Consider the following 16,325-nt stretch of genomic DNA (forward strand, 5'->3'; position numbering starts at 1 on the left):
TGGGCAAGATCACCCTCTTGGGTGCGTTTTCCTCCATCCTCTGTGCAGTATCGCTTTCTGTGCTGTTGACGATAATGGACTTCTTAGCTCATTTGTGCCTGATATTCCAGCATGGTAGCCAGTCTGTGGTGATGGGGCTGCCAGGTACCCTGTTGGTTGTAGCCCCCTGACGACACAGGGACCGCTCTGCTGATGCCTGCAATGTTAACTCCCCACGTATGCCAAGAAGTAGATGCCCATTACTCTGGGGCATCGGGACTGCTGGCAATGGCTATCCTGCTAGGTGGCCTGTGCTGCGGATGGGTAGTGCCCGTGGGGAGGGCCCCTGGTTGGAGTGGGTAGCATCAGGGTGGATGACACTTCATGAAGCGTAGTACATCAACTATTGCTGGTGGTCAAACACCAGCAGTCCCTAAGCAGTCAAGGTCTAACTTCAGTGCTAATAAATACGACCCCAAAGACCCCAAATCGTCGCTGAGGCAATTAAAGAGCACCGGTGAGCTCTACAGCACCATAAGCAGCGCCTTTCCCTAGAGCACGTATAGCCTTTAAGCGACTCCATGCCCACGTTTCCCAACTTATAAAACGATGGAAACAGGAGTGTTGGGAGAGGTACGTGTCAACCATTGGGTGCCATACGTTACCTTTCCAAGTCGGGACGGAGATCAGATGTCTTTTTGGGTATGCTAGGTGTTTTCTTTGATTTAACAAAGGCTTTTGACTGTGTTGACCACAAAATATTACTGCAGAAGTTGGACCATTATGGAGTAAGGGGAGTAGCTTACAATTGGTTCGCCTCTTACTTTAAGAACAGAAAGCAGAGTGTAATTCTCTACAATATTGAGAGTGGTAGTCATGTTCAGTCCCAATGGGGCACTGTTAAGTGGGGCATTCGCCAAGGATCGGTGCTGGGGCCACTGCTGTTTCTTATTTATATAAATGATATCCCTTCTAGTATTACAGGTGATTCAAAAATATTTCTGTTTGCTGATGACACCAGCTTGATAGTGAAGGATCTTGTGTGTAATATTGAAACAGTATCAAATAATGTAGTTCATGAAATAAATTCGTGGCTTGTGGAAAATAATTTGATGCTAAATCACAGTAAGACTCAGTTTTTACAGTTTCTAACTCACAATTCAACAAGAACCGATATTTTGATCAGACAGAATAGGCATATTATAAGTGAGACGGAACAGTTCAAGTTCCTAGGTGTTCGGATAGATAGTAAGCTGTTGTGGAAAGCCCATGTCCAGGATCTTGTTCAGAAGCTAAATGCTGCTTTATTTACCATTAGAACAGTATCTGAAATAAGTGACACTTCAACACGAAAAGTAGTCCACTTCGCATATTTTCATACGCTTATGTCGTATGGTATTATTTTTTGGGGTAATTCTTCTGATTCAAAAAGGGTATTTTTGGCTCAAAAACGGGCTGTTTGAGCTGTATGTGGTGTAAGTTCGAGAACCTGTTGTCGACCCCTATTCAAAAATCTGGGAATTCTGACATTGCCCTCGCAGTATATATTTTCTTTAATGTCATTTGTTGTTAGCAATATTAGCCTATTCCCAAGAGTTAGCAGCTTTCACTCAGTTAATACTAGGCAGAAATCAAATCTGCATGTAGAATGCACTTCCTTGACTCTTGTGCAGAAAGGAGTGCAGTATTCTGTTGCATCCATTTTCAATAAGCTACCACAAGAACTCAAAAATCTTAGCAGTAGCCCAAACTCTTTTAAGTCTAAACTGAAGAGTTTCCTCATGGCTCACTCCTTCTATTCTGTCGAGGAGCTCCTGGAAAAGCTAAAAAATTAAGCAAATTCCAGTGTTACATTGTTGATTTTCTTCATTTAAACTTACGACTTGTCACCTGAATATGTTTTTTTATATTTCATTTTATCTGTTTCTAATATCGTGTTATAATTTAATGTATTGACTTGTTCCATGACCATGGAGACTTCTCCTTAATTTGGTCCCACGGAACAATAAATAAATAAATAATAAATATAAATAAACCAAACTCCAACAGGTGATCCTGGCATTAACATCAGTGATGTGTTATGTACCGACACAAATGTGATTGCCAAGCACTTTCCTGAGTGCTATGCTCGAGCCTCTGCATCGGAGAACTACCCCCCCAGCCTTTCACACCCTCCAACGGCAACTGCAAAGGAAGGAAAGTCCTATTGTTCACAACACGCTGCAGTGAACCCTATAATGCCCCGTTTACAGAGTGGGCCATTGCACATTGCCCCGATACAGCTGCTGGCTCCAGAGCCAGGTGGGATCCACAGTCAGATGATTAAACATCTCTCATCTGACTACAAGCAACATCTCCTCATCATCTTCTACCGGATCTGGTGCGATGGCGTCTTTCCATCGCAATGGTGAGAGAGCACCACCATTCCGGTGGTGAAACTCAGTCAAAACCTTCTTGATGTGGATAGCTACCGGCCCATCAGCCTCACCAACTTTCTTTATAAGCTGCTGGAATGTATGGTGTGTCAGCAGTTGGGTTGGGTGCTGGAGTCACGTGGCCTATTGGCTCCATGTCAGAGCGGCTTTCGCCATGGTCGCTCTACCACTGATAATCTTCTGTCTCGAGTCTGCCATCCGAACAGCCTTTTTCAGAAGCCAACATCTGGTTGCCATCTTTCTTGACTTATGTAAAGCATACGACAGACCTGGTGACATCATATCCTTGCCACATTGTATGGGTGGGGTCTCTGGGGCCTGCTCCCGATTTTTATCCAAAACTTCCTGTCGCTCTGTACTTTTCATGTCCAAGTTGGTGCCTCCCTCAAATCCCCCTGTATTGAGGAATGGCATTCCGCAGGGCTTCTTATTGAATGTTTCTCTATTTTTAGTGGCTATTAATGGTCTAGCAACAGCTGTAGGGTCGTCGATTTCATCTTCTCTGTATGCGGATGACTTCTGCATTTAGTACTACTCCTCCAGTATTGGTGTTGCTGAGCAGTGCCTGCAGGGAGCCATTCACAAAGCGCGGTCATGGGCTCTAGCCCACGGCTTCCAGTTTTCATCTGTGGTGTCGTGTGTCATGCATTTATGTCTGCGTCACATGGTTTATACAGAACCAGAACTTTACCTTAATGATGATCCACTCACTATAGTGGAGACATTTCGTTTCTTAGGACTGGCTTTCGACACCCTATTGACTTGGCTACCTCACCGTCATCAGCTTACGCAGAAGTGCTGGCAGCACCTCAGTGCCCTCGCTGCCTGAGCAACACCAACTAGGGTGCAGATCACTCGACACTGCTGCAGCTTCACAGACCCCTTGTTCAATCCTGCCTTGACTATGGGAGTCTGGTTTACAATTCAGCAGCATCCTCAGCATTGCTTTTACTCGACCCAGTGCACCACTGTGGCATTTGCCTAGTGACAGGAGCTATTAGAATGAGTCCAGTGACCAGTGTCCTGTTGGAGGCCGGAGACACTCCATTGAAGGTTAGGCGTGCACAACTGCTGGCCAGTTAAGTTGCACACGTTCATAGTTCTCATGTGCATCCGAATTACCATCTCCTTTTTCCACTCAGCGGTTCATCTCCTGCATCAGCAGCCCAGGTCAGGGCTTAGGATTGCGGTTCATGTCCGGTCCCTTCTGTCTGAACTGGAGTCTTCGTTGTGACCTCTCCTCGAGGTCCATTCATGTACACCTTTATGGTGTATACCTAGGCCGCAGATTCTTCTGGACCTTTTGCATGGCCCTAAGGACTCCGTTAACCCTGCAGCTCTCCACTATCAGTTCCTATTGATTCTCGACATGTACTGGGGCCACGAAGTGGTTTACACCGACAATTCAATGGCTAGTGGTAACGTAAGCTTTGTGTATGTGCATGGAAGACATATTGAACAGCACTCCTTGCCTGATGGCAGCAGTATTTTCACTGCAGAGCTGGCGGCCATATCTCGTGCTCTTGAGCACATCCACTCATGCTCTGGCAAGTCATTCCTCCTGTGTACTGACTCCTTGAGCAGCCTACAAGCTATTGACCAGTGCTACCCTCGTCACCCTTTGGTAATGTCCATTCAGGAGTCCATCTATGCCCCGAAATGATCCTGTTGTTCAGTGGTGTTTGTGTGGACCCCAGGACACGTTGGAATCCCAGGCAACAAAGTTGCTGAAAGGCTGGCCAATCAGGCTACGTGGAAACCGCTTCTGGAGATGGGCATCCCCGAAACTGACCTGCGTTCTGTCTTACGCCGCAGGGTTTTTCGGCTTTGGGAGACGGAATGGCATAACAGTATGCACAACAAACTGTGTGTCATTAAGGAGACTACGAATGCGTGGAAGTCTTCCATGTGGTCCTTTCACAGGGAATCAGTTGTCCTCTGCTGGCTCCACACTGGCCATATGTGGCTAACACATGGTTACCTCCTCTGTCGCGAGGCCCCACCTAGTTGTCGCTGTGGCTCACATTTGACGGTTGCCCACTTCTTGCTGGACTGTCCACTTTTAGCCACTCTGCGGCAGACTTTTAACTTTCTCAGCACCCTACCTTTGGTGTTGGGCGACAATGCCTCAGTAGCAGCTTTAGTTTTATGTACTATTCGTGAGGGTGGATTTTATCGTTGATCTAAGTTTTGGCGCATGTCCTTTGTCCCTCTGTGCCTAGTGCTTGTAGGGTTGAGGTTTTAATGTGTTGCAAAGTGGCTGGCTTCTCCTTTTTATTTTCATGGGAGCCAGACATGGTAATCTGCTCTCTTGTTTTGATCTCTTCTACATGTTTCTTGCATTTCTCTGTGGTTTTCTTGTCTGATTTTGTCCATTTCAGTGTTTGTTGCCCTTCTGTCATTCTTGTGGTTTTCTTCTTTCTTTCAGCTGTGTTTTGTATGTCTTGATATTTTACTCCCACCCTTGAGGAATTATTGTAATCAGAACGAGGGACCAATGACCTAGCAGTTTGGTCCCTCCCCCGTCTTTTAAATCAACCAATCAACGAATCTGCAGTCAGTCGTAACACCCAGGAACTTTGTTGTTTTAACTCTTTCTATTGCCTATGTGGCACATTTAACAATTAACTCTCCCTCAGTTTTGTAGTTGCAGTGAATTGAATATAGTTAGTTTTATTAAAGTTTAATGAGTTTGTTGAAATTAGACTATTTTTACTGAATTGATGAGAATATTGTTAATAGTTGTTAGAAGATTTTCACACATATGAGCATCAGTCATAATGTTGGTGTCATCTGCAAAAATGGTAAAATTGCACTGTAGCTTTGTGCATTGTGTTAAGACATATATAAATGTCAGGAACAGTTAAGGAACAAGAACGACCCATGTGGCATTCTGCATTTAATACTTCTCCATTCTGATGAAGCCAGACCATTGCAAAGATCGTCTGTACTGTCTAATACTACTTTCTGCTCCCTGTCTTTGAGGAATGACTATAATTACCTATTTGATACAACATAAAAAAGTTAGCTTTCTGTAATAATATTTCAAGGTTTACACTGTCAAAGACTTTTAATAAATCACAAAATAATCCTGTTGACACCCTTTTGTCATTTGGAGACTCTGGAACTTTATTTATGAAAGCATACATTGCTTGTTAGGTTGACAAACCCTTCCAGAAACCAAACTGTGCCTTCGCTGAGAATATTAAATCAATAGGCTATAGATGTTCCAAAATTCTTGTATACATTAGCTTTTCTAGTATCTTTGAAAAAGCAGTCAGGAGAGAAACTGGCCTGTAATTTGTAACTTATGTTTTTCATGTTTCTTGAAGAGGGGTTTCACAATAGCACTTTGAGTCTATCTGGTACAGTTCCTTGTTGTAAGGATGCATTGAAAATGTGGCTAAGTACATTACTTATAGAACCACAGCACTGTTTCAACAAATTGTTAGACATGTTATCTGCTCTAGTGGAATTTTTATTCTTGAGAGAGGTGATCGTTCTTTCAGTTTCAGATGTTGTGATAAGGGTAGTGTGTATTTAAACGATTTTTCGGGAAACGTATTTTGCATAAGACTTGAGGTTTCATTAATAGAGCCCTTGTTCTGACACTGGCAAGGAATGTTTGTTGAAAATAATGGCTGTGTTACTGGTATTGCATAGAGGATTTCCTTCATGTTTGATTTTGAAGACTTATAAAAGTTCTATCGTTCTTCCTTGTCTCCCGTCTAATAATATGCAAAATAGTCTTTGCCTAATTATTAGAGGTGTCAGTTTCTGGTTCATAGTATAACACTTTTGATTTTTGTATCAGCTTCTTTAGGATCTTACAGTACATTTCTGTTGCATCATTAGCTTTCCAGCTGCAAGTCCCATCTTTGTTCACACAACTGTTTAAGTCTCTTTGTGATACAGGTCTTTTTTCAGGGGCATGGAAGTATTGTTGCCAACAAATCTCTTTTTGGAAAAACCTCTTCGAAAGGAATGAGAATCATTTATGGATGTATTAAATTTAGTGTTAACCTCATCCACCTTGTGTGCTGGGCTCCATTCCATCGAGTTCCAGTGAGTCTCTAGTCATTAATATTATAAATTTCCAGGTTGAGATACCTTTCTTGAGAGGTTTTCTGTCATGCAGGGTAAGGAGTTATCCATCATGTTCAGATAGCCCATTCAAGAATGGGATAACAGTGGATCTATGGCACATACTTGAATCTATAAATATATTGTTTATGAAAGTATGACTCTTAGATTTGATCCTAGTGGGAAAGTCAACTACTCATTAACATTATATGAATTCATCAGATGTTGAAACTCTTTTTTTTTTTTTTTTTTTTTTTTTGCTGTTTTCAGTTGAAAAGTTAACATTAAAATTTTTAGAAATTCTTAGGTGAAGGAAATTTATCCCTCAGTTTGTTTCATTTTCTGCAGTAAATAACACAAGGGTGCTTACTGTTAAACAATTGGTGTAACTTTTTTACATAATTTATTTTGCTTTTCAGAATGATAATAGCGTCTAACAGTGGAAACTCGAGGTTGGAATATCAACAATATTAGGAAAAGGATAGATTGCTATTCATCATAAAGATGACCTGTTGAGTTGCAGCCAGGCATTCCGAAAAGACTGTTACACACAATAGTTTTTGACCAAAGCTTTCTTCAGCAAAGAAAACGGACACACACACACACACACACACACACACTTACACACACACACACACATACACACATAAAGAAGCACATCCCACACACACAGCTAGTTACTGCTGACCACTACCAGTGACAGATCTGGTCAGAGCTGCTGGTGGTACTGATCATGTGTGCCTGAGGTGTGTGTGTTTTTTCTTTATTGAAGAAGGCTTTGGCCAAAAGCTGTGATGTATAACAGTCTTTTCATTGTGCCTGTCTGCAATTCAACAGGCCATCTTTATGGTGAGTATGGTGAGTAGCAATCTATCCTTTTCCTAATATTGTTAATAACATTGTCTTCAACACATCTTTTATAGTACATGATTTTACTTGTAATTTCAGAATTGTTAAGTACAATTTTATGTTCAATATGATCCATGAATATATTGGCATAAGTACTGTTATAGACATCACCATAAAAATGAGGTGCTTGTGGGAAAGTACAGTGGTGAGTACCTCTGTTAGCTCTATTATGTTTGGAACACCCATTTTTGCATATTGTGAAAAATTTTACCTAACAAGGCTTGTTGACTCTTGGACTGGGACGTGTACAAGTTTGTAACATCAAATGAACAGAACATGACATTTTCTGGAATCTGAATATCTTTCACATGAGAAATTAGACCACTTGATTTTTTTAATTGTTTACTTTCCCTGGGACACACAATCTGTGGTAGTAGTATAATTTAGTTTTTGGCTAATCAAGTAACCTAAACTGTCAATATAATACACTATATGCCTAATTGATGTTGCTACTTTGTGAACTTCATCTCGAGATCTAAGCCTAAGTACTGTAGATTCATAACAATACAATTTTCCTTTTGAAAATCATTAAATAAAAACTGCCAGTCACTTATGCATTCTTTAAGGTCTTTCAGAAAGGATTCAGATAGATCATTTTCTAACTTCTGTAACTTTTTTGAGTCAAAAAGTCCTAAGGTTTTCTCAACGTACTCATGGTTGTACATAACAACAATAGTATTTCATTTATCTGAGTTTAATCTTGGAAATAATGCCATTTATTATGGATTACTCATGCTTATTACATTTTTGTTCCCCTTTACACTCTGAATACTTTGAGTACGCTGCCTTATAAAGGTAGCTACTTGGTTAGGCACTAAGTTGTTTTGTGCAGAGCAACTTTTGAGCTGATCTATAGTCAATTTGGTATTAACGATCAGTCTTTTTACACGTTTATTGCATAGTTTAGGAGGCAAATTACATTTTAAGCTTTTTCTAACATTTCCATTTCACCAAAAGAAAAAGTTGTGTCAGTTTGATTAACCACCTCATTGTGTGTGTGTGTGTGTGTGTGTGTGTGTGTGTGTGTGTGTGTCAGTTTAATGGTCTGTTTCTCTAAGTCATCAAACTTTTCTACTAATTCAAGAACTGTATTAAAAGTAAAGCATTCTTTGGGCATAGATTATTCTTTATCACCATACTCCCATTACATTGTCTATCTTCTGATGTATCTGATATTTGTAACTCAGTTGTTGACATGTATTGTCTGTTTATTTTGAAAAATATGTGTTATGTACACAAGGGTGTATATTGTCATGTAGGACGTGTAATTAGATGAATTGTGAACACTAACTTCACTCAACGAAGGTTTAATCAGCACTTGCACATACAAGAGCGCAGAGCGAAGGGCCTCTGGCCATAACACATATGGTATATATACAGTTACAGAACATTCCAGTACAGTGATTCTTGACATTTGTGGATACTTCTAGAATGTACTCGAAATGCATATAGAAATTAAAATTTTACAGTTCAGGTGAGTTTTGAACTCACGACCCACCATGCAACAGTCTAGTATCATAACCACTACACCACAGTGACAGTGCTGCTCAGCTTCTTCTGTGACAATGCTCGCTCCTTAAGCGAACAGCATCTTGGTGTTACGTTCTCCTAATCCAGGAATGAGTCATCGGTCCTGCATACTCCGACTCCCGATGACTGATGCTCGCCCTGGCAGTGATCTTCTTAGAACTTCCTTTGCCACTACGCTCTCCGTCACCTTTGCGCTTGTTGCCCGTGGGCTGTGGGCTGGAGCTTCAAATTTACCCTGGGTTGCAGGATCCTTATATGGCTTCATTCGAAGGACGTGGTCTGTATCTCTGATCTTTCGTCGTCTTGTGTCAGGGTCGAAAGCTTCAACTTCATAAGTAACATCAGACAACTGTCTTACAACCTTATAAGGCCCAAAGTAGCGCCTGAGGAGTTTCTCAGAGAGACCAGCCTTCCAACCAGGAGTGAAGATCCAGACGTGATCACCGGGCTGGTAGATAACAGGGTGGTGGCTCGCGTCCTACCTTCGGCGATCATTTTCTTGAGCCTGTAGCATGCAGAGTCAAGCTATCTGCTGAGTTTCCTCAGCTCTGGTTAACACCTGGTCGATGTAGTCATCATCCATGTCATCAGGATGTAACGGAAACACAGTGTCCATCATCGTAGTCACCTCACACCCATGCTCCAGGAAAAATGGCGTAAATCCTGTGGTGTCTTGTTTGGTGGTGTTGAAGGCAAACGTCACAAAAGGTAACACTTCATCCCAGTTGCTCTGCTCAACATTGATGAACATTGATAGCATGTCGGCCAAGGTTTTATTAAGGTGTTGAGTAAGCCCGTTAGTTTGCGGATGGTAGGCAGTCGTCATGTGATGAGTAATGTTGCACCAATGGTTTATCTCTGTCACAAGATTTGATTGAAAAACTTTCCCTCTATCCGTAATTAACAACCTTTGGGCACTTTGTTTTAATACAGTGTCTTCCAAAATGAATTTGGCTACCTCGAATGCTTCAGCTGTTTTCACGGCTTTTGTAATGGCGTAGCATGTCAGATAATCAGTGCAAACAGTAATCCATCTATTGCCACTAGCAGACATTGGAAATCCTCCGAGGAGGTCAGGCCCAACATGCTGGAAAGGCGTTTTGGCTGGTGAAATTGGTATGTCGGCCAGGTGGTTTCTGAGGAACTGCCTTTCTCCTCTGGCACTCTCTAAAGTGCGACACATAGTGACGGACACTCCTAAATAAACCCGACCAGAAAAATCTCTTGCAGATCCTATCGTATGTCTTAATAAATCCTAAATGTCTGGCCTCAGGTGTGTCGTGGAATATCTGTAGAACATCTAAGTGCATGTGTTTAGGAATCACTTGTAGCCACCTGTTTCCAAACGGATCAAAGTTTTTTTTGCAAAGTAATCCATTAACTACTGTCCTTTCACATCCTCTGACTGATTTAAGGCAAGCATAATATGAGACGTCTTGGCGTCCTTCTTCTGCTCAGCAGAGAGAGCGTGGAGTGCAGCAAGACAGTCATTATCTTCATCAAAGTCTTGATGGTCTTGCACAGGGTTTCTTGAGAGACAGTCGGCATCTTGGTGTTTTCTTCCACTTTTGTATACTGTGGTAATGTCATACTCTTGAAGATAAAGTGCCCACTCAGCGAGTTATCCTGTTGGGTCCTTAAAACCTGTCAACCAACAAAGTGAATGATGATCTGTAACAACTGTGAATGGCCTTCCATAGAGATACTGTCGAAATTTGCACAGGGCCCAGATCACAGCAAGACATTCTCTTTCTGTAGTTGAGTAATTTCTCTTGGCTTTTGTAAGTGTTCTAGAAGCATAGGCTATAACCTTTTCTTTTCCATCCGATACTCGCACCAGAACAGCACCGATCCCATACCCACTGGCATCTGTGTGTAGTTCTGTAGGTGCTCTCTCATCATACAGACCAAGTACAGGGTCAGTCATCAGAGGTTTTTGCAGCACATAGAAAGAATCTTGTTGTGCACCACTCCAGATAAATTTAGCATAATCTTTTAACAACTCTTGGAATGGCGTGGCTCTGATACAAAAGTCTTTGATAAAATGATGGTAATAAGAACATCTCTAATACCTCACATCTCTAATACCTTTAGGGATAGGAAATTCCCTTATAGATCTCACCTTTTCTGGGTCTGGCCCCACACCTTCGTTTGACACAAGGTGTCCAAGTATTTTGATTTCATTTGCTGCAAAAAGACACTTTCTTGGAGTAAGTTTCAGTCCGCCTTGTTGGTGACACTTAAGAATGGCCCTCAGTCTTTCTATGTGTTCATCAAATATTTCTGAGAACACTATAATGTCATCTAAATAACAAAGACACATCGTCTACTTCAGGTGATTTAAAAGATTATCCATCATCCATTCAAAAGTTGCTGGTGCATTACACAAACCAAATTGGCATTACCTTAAACTCATACAGGCCCTCAGGGCTGAGAATGCAGTTTTCTCACAATCTACTTCGATTTGCCAGTATCCCAAGTACATGTACATGGTTGAGAAAAACTTAGCCCCCTTCAGATAATCTAGCATATCGTCAGTTCATGGAAGAGGATAAACATCCTTTTTAGTTATCTTATTAAGCCTCCTGCAATCAACATAAAAGCTCCAACTGCCATCCTTCTTCCTGACAAGAACCACTGGTGATGACCATGGGCTCTCTGAAGGCTGAATAAGGTCGTTCTTCATCATTTTCTCTACCTCATCGCGAATTATACGACGTTTCATTGCTGACACACAGTATGCTCTCTGGCTTATTGGTTGATGGTCTCCAGTGCTAATCTGGTGCTTCACCGTCGATATGTCTAATTTGCTCTTCACCTGTGGACTGAAGCATTCAGAGAACTCTTGAAGAATGGAAAGTAGCTTCTTCTGTTGTTCCTTAGTGAGATCCGGTGATAGTCGAGCTAGAAAATCTTGTCTCGTAGTGGTAGTGCTAATTTCACCCACAGACTCAGCATGGGAGGTTTCTATAATGCTCAGCTGTTCTGCAATTAACGGCTCAGCATTTGCTACGCACATGCGTCTTGGAAGGATCTGCGGTTCTCGGCAAAAGTTAATTATCCACAGTTCTGTTCTTAAATGAGATGACAGAGGCTGGAATGACCAAGTTATTCTTCAGTAGTATGCTTCTCTTACATTCCACTACAAGATCTGTGGGTTGATGCATGGCATGACACATGACAGTTACCTTTCTAGTGCTGATTACAAAAATGATCACTTCATCCAGCTCACATAGTCTCCACACACACTGCACAACCTCCTGCCCACAGTATCTCATCTCGTCTAGCATAATTTTCAAGTGACCACAATCTATAATTGCCTGAGAAGCTTTCAAAAAGTGCCATCTGAGAATGACGTCATGACTACACTCTTGTAAGACAATAAATTCTAAGGGCTGTATATGGCCACTTAATACCCACACCAATGACACATCTTCCTGTAGGTTTTACATATTTCCCATTAGCCACCTTCAGCAGTGATGTTTTGTTTTCGACGAATATGGTTTTCTGCAACTGGCGACAGTACTTGTCCAAAATGACTGAATATGATGCTCCGGAGTCCACAAGAGCTTGGGCTGGTCAGCCATCCATGAGGATATCTATGTAGTTTCCTATCATTTTTGTAGTGATCGACAGCAGAGGATTTTTCTCTTCGGTGACCTCACCTCCAAGGAAGGTCGCACCCTTTAGTTTTCCATGTTGTGGCAGCTAGGTGATCGGTTGGAGCTTCTAAACGGCGATAGAGACCTTGATCGGCGTGTTGGGGAGCATCCTCTCCAGCAGCTAGCTTGCGGTGATGGTGACCTATGTCATCCTTCACCCACATCTTCTTGTTCATCTTCATCGGCCCGGAGTTGAAGTCGGCTAAGATAGGTCTGCTGTCTTCTGATGTGGGCGTCATCAAATATCCGCCGCCTTTCTCGACAATAGCGCAGCACATGTCCCGGTCGTCCACAGTGGAAACATACTAGTTGGTTATCCTGGGTCCTCCAGGTATCAGTCTTCCTTGGTGCCCAAACAGGTTCCTCATGCGGCATTGTAGGAATGTAACTTTGCCTGGGTCTCGAATTTTTCACTGTTTTAAAGGGAAATGAAGGACGAGAGATTGGGTTCAATGTCTGTTCCACTTCCTCCCTTACAACCTCTTGAAGTGTCTCAGTTTTTTGCTCGCTGTGCAATCCAAGTGCCTTCTGAACTTCCTCTCTCACTATCTGTTGAAGAACACTTGTGAAATCAGTTTCTTCCTCTATCACAGACATCGATATGACATTTGGAAGCCGTTCACAACTGTTGTGTGTGATTCTTTTTTGATGCATTGGCCCGATATACTGGCACGATTTTATGAAGTCGTCTGCTGTCGAAACCTCCTTCAGGAGTAGGGCTTGATACATGTCCTCAGCAACACCCTTCATGAGATGTGCAACCTTATCTTCCTCCTTCATTCCATGATCCACTATTTTACACAGCTCCAGGATGTCTTGAATGTAGAATGCTGTAGTTTCTCCTGAAAGCTGTGCCCTGCACTTTAATTAATCTTTAGCCTTGCACTTCTGTCATTGTGTGTCGCCGAAATACTTGCGCAGTTCCGCCTGGAATGCTTCCCAGCTTGTGAACTCTCCTCGTTGTTCTCATACCATTACTTGGCAGTGCCCTCCAAGTAGAAAAATACGTTACCCAAACACATGGTGTCATCCCATTTGTTAAATTTGGCTATACGGTCATATACCTTCAGCCACTTGTTTGGATCTTGGCCATCGTCACCAGAGAACCCAGATGGATGTCTCATGTGGTGGCACACAGTTGCAGTCATTGTATCTTCCTCTTCTTCTTCTTCTTCTTCTTCTTCTTCTGTCTCCAATAGATTGCGATCTGTTGAATATGGCTCGAACTCTGGTTTCTTGCCATGTAAACGGCGGCTCTGTCGTGGCCTGATTGGAGCCACTGTGTCGTCGATTATGTGCGCTATCACAATTTCCAACACCCAGCGCCTCCACCAGAATAATGTCACATAGAAGAAGGTGTAATTAGATGAATGGCGAACACTAACTTCACTTAACGAAGGTTTATTCAGCACTTGCACATACAAGAGTGCGGAGCAAACTGCCTCTGGCCAGAACACGTACTGTATATATATAGTTACAGAACATTCCAGTTCAGTGATTCTTGACATTTGTGGATACTTCTAGAATGTCCTCGAACCGCATATAGAAATTGAAATTTTACAGTTCAGGTGAGTTTTGAACTCATGACCCTCCATGCAACGGTCTAGTATCATAACCACTACACCACAGTGGCTGTGCTACTCAGCTTCTTCTGTGACAATATATTTGTTCCAACCAAATGTGTGTGGGGCTTTGTTACACTTCACTTACGATCACCAAGTCTCAGAAGTGTGTGGGGGAGAGGGGGGAAAGTAATAATAATGAGTGGTCCTTTTTTGTTTTATTATGTTACAACGGACTTGGTAGTGCCATAGTATTAACTGTTATTATTCGATTACTTTTATCTAATCATTTTTGTTTAATATTGAGTTGCCTGGTAACTATTATATATTTAGTAGTGATTTTATATTGGTATTGTCAAAGGATATGAGCAGACCAACTGTTTAGAGTATGTACTATATTTTGTTACATATCTGTACATCTGTCTTCCATTACCAGTCATCTTTGATATCTGTTTTTTAGTATTTGCTCACTACATCACATCAGTTTTCAGTTGCTATCTAATAGGTTGCTGTGCATCACTGTATATTCTCTAATAGAACATCATATGTTATGCTGAAGACCGACCATGCTGATGAATGCATAGTTCACATGGAATTCCATGTCTGTATGTGAAATGACATATGAGGTAGTCTTCTTTTGTAGGTATAAGGGGTAGTCAAATGAGAACCAAACACCTGCCACAATGGGCCCATGGAATGGTTCAATTCCAAAGTAATCATCACATATGTTAAGAAGTTTATCCCACTGGGAGACAAGATGATCGTTTCCTGTTTCATAGGAAGCTGTCGGTCACTGACAGACACACAACCACACCCACTCTTACACTTCCTTGATCAACTGAAACCAACATCCACTCATGTCTTTCTTCAGGTCACCAAAGATATGAAAATTACACATTGAAAGACCCAGGCTGTACGGAGGATATTGCAGTGTTTCCCAACCAAATCGCTGAAGTGTAGCCTTTGTCCAGTTGGCAGTGGGGTCCAGGTGTTTTCGTGAAACAGGATGATTCTGTCCAACAGTGTTCTGACAGCCTGACGAGAAACAGCAAAACCAACAATGGAAATATCCAGATGCTTAAAGGGACAGATTTATTACCTACATACTCTCCAAAAGCACGCGAGGTGATCAGGTTACATTGCATACAGTGTCAGTAATTTATGTTTGCGTTATGCATGTTAGAACAACTAGTTGTCGCAAACAAAACTGCAGAATAACTGTAGATGTTGTGGGGACAAATGGTAGCAAAATAAAACATTTTAGCCTGGACAGAGCTACAAGTTGGCACATTTAATCTAAATGTAGAAATCCTGGAATAATAGAATTGCAGAAAAGAATCATTAGAAATGTGTGCTGTACATCCAAGTCAATCATGTTGCCCATTATTTAAAAATCTACAATTATTAATAGTTAATCATCTTCTTACATAGCAATTTAGAATTGTTCATGGAAAACTAATTTGATCATTCATATAATAAAATGCATAAAGATAATTTTATGCTCAGAAAAGTAGAGTGGTTGCACCTTAATTATTATAATCTAAAATTCAGATTGTTCGTAAATTCAATTTACAAAACCCAAAGAAATGTAAATGGTGCTAAGTGTATAGTAATTTTAATTTGAACTTATATACAAGAACATGTAATTTTCCATCCTGATCAGCTAATTAGTGCAGTAAAAATATCAAGTGCTAATTGCAGTAGCAGCATCGGAATTTTGTTTGGAATGTAAGGGAAGAAGAATGGGCCACATGGGTTCAGTAAGCTCCAGGTATAAATTAGTGTGAAGTATCGTTACCGTATTGGTCAACAGGTTACAAATGTAAATGAAGGAAGTTTAGTGTTTAATATTCCATCAACAAGAAGGCTATTTGAGATGAATCACAACTCAAATGGGACTAGAATGGGTAAGAAAATGGACTGTCCTTTTGAAAGGAACCACCCTCACATTTGCCTTAAATGATTTAGGGAAACCATGGAAAACCTAAATCTGAATGGTGAGATGGATATTTGAATCCCACTCCTCTCTAATGAGAGCCCAGTTACTTAACCATTGTGGTACATCATTTGGTAGCTATGAAATATAGTCAAAGTTGCAGAAAAATTTGTGCCAGTCTTCTACCAAAAAGATGCGGGCAAGTAGCACACAATGTTGTTGTTGTTGT

At 41.4% G+C, this 16,325-nt stretch overlaps 1 protein-coding gene across 1 annotated transcript in view; it reads left to right on the plus strand.

The window, feature by feature from the left end:
- Positions 1-16,325, plus strand: part of LOC124804944 (cyclic AMP-responsive element-binding protein 3-like protein 1) — a 64,209-nt gene that overhangs the window by 16,732 nt on the left and 31,152 nt on the right. The gene's annotated exons all lie outside the window — the stretch shown is intronic.

Source organism: Schistocerca piceifrons, chromosome 7, assembly GCF_021461385.2.
Source record: "Schistocerca piceifrons isolate TAMUIC-IGC-003096 chromosome 7, iqSchPice1.1, whole genome shotgun sequence".
NCBI lineage: Eukaryota > Metazoa > Arthropoda > Insecta > Orthoptera > Acrididae > Schistocerca > Schistocerca piceifrons.